General features: G+C 31.8%; 1 long non-coding RNA gene across 1 annotated transcript; it reads right to left on the reverse strand.

Annotated features, from left to right (window-relative positions):
• Positions 1-1996: 1996 nt before the first annotated feature.
• On the reverse strand, positions 1997-2517 carry LOC125504887. The gene is made up of 2 exons (XR_007281772.1): positions 2173-2517; positions 1997-2117 (listed from the first exon to the last, which is right to left on the reverse strand). It is a non-coding gene; the product is annotated as an uncharacterized LOC125504887 (long non-coding RNA).
• Between the last annotated feature and the right edge of the window lie 2463 nt (positions 2518-4980).

Here is a 4980-nt window from a genome sequence, read left to right on the forward strand (position 1 = left end):
TAAAAAGTTCTGGTAGTTTTTGTACCACGACACTCAAGAATTCACCACTTGTCCAAAACGGCTGAACTCGATAGTTTCATCAAAATATGAGTCTTACATAAGAACAAATTCATAGCGAGTTTCACTAAAACACATCGTACCATTCTCCCGATATTTCGAAAAAGCTAATTTTTTTGAAGAACTTTGACCATCGATAGCAGGGGAGACAAACATTTTTTATTAATAAAAGTTAGGTCAGATCGTCTTCTTTTGGTCCTAAGGTCGCAGTACCCTTTTGATCATGAGCTTACGGGACACCCTGTATACATACCAAAAATTTGCTTTCTTCAATTCGTTTGTATATTTACAATACACTTCTTTCTATGTTTGTACATCATTTATTAAGATATTTGATTACCATGACTACTCTTTTATGGCAAGAACGATGAAACATCCGCCATCCTTCGATATACTTTGTAAAAGAGGTATATGATTAGTTCTCATCAGCTGGGTTTGTCCTGAGACCTGCACTTGCATGTTTTTCTCTTCAACCTTCTGTATGTAACAGAAATGTAAAGTTCAATGAAACTAAAATTGTTTTTTTTGGAAAAACGACGCTGTATATCGAATTCAAACTATTCGTGCTTACATGCGATAAAATCACGTCAGATAGGTAAGTACTTATGAGCTAGAAACATCAGTGGGCATAATTTATTACGTAAGGTCGATTTAAGGACTTAAGTCCGCTTATCTCCAAATCCTCAACATGAACACTATCGAACCGAGGCCCGCGTCTACAATAAGAATCAAGTTTATTGCAGAAAACAATTAAAATATTTTAGCGGAATCAAATTCCAACTATCAATCACAATATTAAGTAGAAATTGAAGTGAAAAGTAAGTATTATTTGGAATCTCAAGTACCATAACGCGAATGATACAAATCGGATTCAGCTAATACTGATTTGCGCAAATCCGCAACATCACCATCTCTACCTGTTTATTGATAACGATAACACAAATTGATAAATAATTGTTTAAAGCTCGTTGGAACGCGGCGCTGAGAGAAAAGAATCGTTTTTTTTGCTGGCGAGTTCGGACGATTTATTATCTCCGTTATCGTCTCAGTTAAAATTCGCTCATGTTATCCTGTCATTGTCAGTGATAAATCCGCGAGATGAACGTAGATGTAGCGCAAAGTGGAGATACAGTCGCTGAGAAGAGGCTTCAGCCTCTCGCCTCATTTCAACCCAGTGAAAATAGGGAGCTCATAGTTGGTGTCGCGTTCGGCATTGTGGGTGTAATTATTTTGATTTTTGTGCTGATCTGTTTATGTAAGTAGGTGCAGAATTTTCCTAGTTAATGTGTTCTTTTTGTCACCGATTGTGCGTAGCGGTGTCTAGAAGCGCTAATTGACAACTTGCCTTTGCAAATAACCAGCGAACAAACGTTGCGCAAATATGAACATTAATACATTCATAAGCAAATATAAATTTTGCTAGGACTTTAAAATTAATCTCAGCAATCTAATAGCACAATACTTTGATTTTTTTAATTTTTAAAAAAATTGTAATTTTCGGATTAAGTTGGGAATGTTTATTCTAAACTTCGAAACCGTTTTGTTACTCAATATGTACAATATTTTCCGTTTTTCAAAATTTTACAACATTTGATTGAAGACTGGAATGGAAATGCAAAAATTGAAAGCAAAATATGTAAATATTTTGAAATGGGTTACTTAATCTCAGGCACCCCCCAAGAACCCAGATAAGTTTTTGTAAACATATCTGTCTATCTATCTTAAAATGCTGCCATTCGGAGTCAATCCTTTTTTCAGTTGAACTATAATTCTTTCGCAATAAGTGAATCATTAACATTCAAATATTTTTAAGGCTTATGACACTTGAACTTATATCATAGTTGACACTTAAATTAATAACTGCAGGTGTGTGGTTATTCACTCTAGAATTAAAATTTTATTTTGCCAGTGATCCGATCAGAATTAATGAGAATAGATATTTCATTATTATACAATTGTATTAAACATGTTTTAGATTTATGCACATGTCATGTATAACAGTTATTCAAGGTAACTACATACATTATTCGATTCCTAGACAGTTAATGAAACTCGTTCTTCTGTTTAAAACAAAATGGTTATGAAATGATCAATAAATAGAAAAATAGTACTTACCTTCTGTTGTTGTTATCAGTTTCTTGTCCGTTATTGAAAAAACCAAGTAACCAAGATGGGCTGCAGTTTGACAGGAAAACGTCAGAAAATTGCAAAGTTGAAAAAATCTGTATTTTTGCAAAAATCGCACTACCGATTGGAGAATGATCACAAAACGGTAAAGAAAAACTTGCTGTTTGAAAAAATTAACAATTGTCGCCACGGAAATAAAAAATACAAGCAATTTTTTTAAATTTTTACTTTGAACCGAATGGCGCACAGCATTCACTATGGGTTATTAAACTGAAAACTGAAGGAACTGACACATATAATAATCAACGAACTTCGGACGTAACACCAAGTAATTCTTCCAAGGCTAGTTCCAATTTTAAAGTAAAATTTCAATAAACACTATTGCACAGCTCATTTACAAAAAATCGAAAATAATGAAACAAATTAAAAACTAATTTTTTTTTAGGCAAAAAACCCATTACTTCAAAATCCATTGGCAACGCTGTGATTTATCGGGCAAGCCTCTGAATTTAAATCTTTTGCAGGAAAATTAGGTCATCTAGACCAGGGGTTCCCAAACTGTGTTCCGCGCAACACTAGTGTTCCAAACACTAGTCTGCATATTATTGTAACAACAAAAGCCCGTAAGACTTTTTGTGTTTATATCTACGTTTTATTATTAGAATTATAGAAAACCGTTTTATAATGCCATTCAATAGTATTTTATTGTAGAATAAATATTTATTATTATTATACTTAAATACAGGATGATTCTAAATTAAATTGCGTTATTTTAACTGCGCAAAAATAAGTTCGTTAAAACAATGGCCTCGATGACGAGATAATGTGAATTTATTGTAAATTATTTGGAACTGGAGTAATTATTTAATCAGTATTTATAGTTATTTTCACTTTTCAGTAATCATTTTTATGTTCTCATTTTCTTACTTATGTTACTATGTTGTATGCCTGAACATTTAAAGGCATCTTTTAGAAAACTTGCTATTTGTTAAAGTTTAGTTGAATTTAATCAACTTTCGAGAACAATTGCAAATAAATTAAACAAAAAAAGTGTTTTCTATTTAAGCCTTGCCACATTGGATTCTACTTAGAGATGTTAAAGTTCTTGTCATTTTCGTCTTAATTAATAAATTTTTACACTTTGCCTTTGTCAATAATGCAACTGAAATGGTTCTAAAAGGCTCACTTCGAAACAAAGTTAGCATTTAATATTTAACGCTTTAAATCAACAAATACGCGCGACCTCTTATCTTAGGTATGTTAAAATGAACGATTTAATCAACTTATGATCATTTTTCGCAACAATTAGCGGTGTCATGGAAAATATCGCGTCTTAAAAAGGAAATAACAAGAATGTTCCCTCAAGTTAAGACCAATATATGTATATACAGGGTGGTCATTTTCTGAATGTTTGTATGGGTATCTATATTTTTAAAGATAGAGAATCGGTTAAATGGGCAAAATTGGGCAGAATTCGATTGTCTATTCATTACCGTTTTCAAAATTTAGGTACTTGGTTCCTAAAATATCCTGAAAAAGCAAATCAACACTTTTTTAATTATCATGTACATAATTCGTAAACTGCTTAAATTAGAACAAAAGTTAAAATTGTCTTTGGTAGAACTTTTTGCGTTGAATTCAATAAACTAGCACTCGTAATAGTCAGCGTGATTTACGAGATAAAAAATAAACTTGTGTTTTTTTAAATGGTAATCATAGTTGGCTGGGGGCTTTTTAAAATCCTTATTTTCTTCTGAATTTAACGATATAACTATTTGTATGTTTTTCTCCTTTTGTTGCCGTAAAATTTAAAAGAAGATAAAAAATGTGTAGTAGGCTATGGAAACAAGAACTATTTTATCACACAAAACAAAAATTAAATAATTAACAGACACAATCATGTTTCCTGGGCTAATGAAAAGCATCATCTAATTGAAAATAGGCGAGATCAACGTGTTTTTTTTTGTGAATGTCTGGTGAGGCATTTTTAGTGATAAAATGATTGGTCCATTCTTTTATAATCACAATTTAAATATGGAAAGATATTTACACTTTTCACCAAATGAACTTGAAGACATGTTGAATGATTTTCCGTTAGCATCGTATCGAAAATTGGCATATTTTCAACATGATGCACCTTCACACAACTCATGAGTTGAATGTGAAGATGCCAAAAAATGCCTGGTCGTAAACATTTAAGTAAGTAAGTAAACGTAAAGTCAATTTGAACATTTAATTTAAACGATTCATTACTGTTTTGTGCTTTGTGTGATAATATGGTTCTTGTTTCCATAGCCTACTACACATTTTTTATCTTCTTTTGAAGTTTTACGGCAACAAAAGGAGAAAAACATGCAAACAATTATATCGTTAAATTCAGAAAAAAATAAGGATTTTAAAAAGCCCCCAGCCAACTTTTAAAAAAGGCCCACTATGATTACCATTTAAAAAACCATAAGTTTATTTTTTATCTCGTAAATCAAGTTGACTATGATAACGAGTGCTAGTTTATTGGATTCAACGCAAAAAGTTGTACTAAAGGCAGTTTTAACTTTTTTCTAAGTTAAGCAGTTCACGTAATAAGTGATAATTAAAAAAGTGTTGATTTCTTGTCTTTTCAGGATATTTCAGGAACCAAGTCGGGTACCTAAATTTTGAAAACGGTAATGAATAGGCAATCGAATTCTGCCCAATTTTGCCCATTTACCGGATTCTCTATCTTTAAAAATGTAGAAGTATACAAAGATTCAGAAAATGGCCACCCTGTATAGTCATTGTTGTTTTTTTGGTTTCTGT

Source organism: Dendroctonus ponderosae, unplaced genomic scaffold (genome assembly GCF_020466585.1).
Source record: "Dendroctonus ponderosae isolate FM_Combo_2020 unplaced genomic scaffold, Dpon_F_20191213v2 Dpon_F_20191213_6, whole genome shotgun sequence".
Lineage (NCBI taxonomy): Eukaryota > Metazoa > Arthropoda > Insecta > Coleoptera > Curculionidae > Dendroctonus > Dendroctonus ponderosae.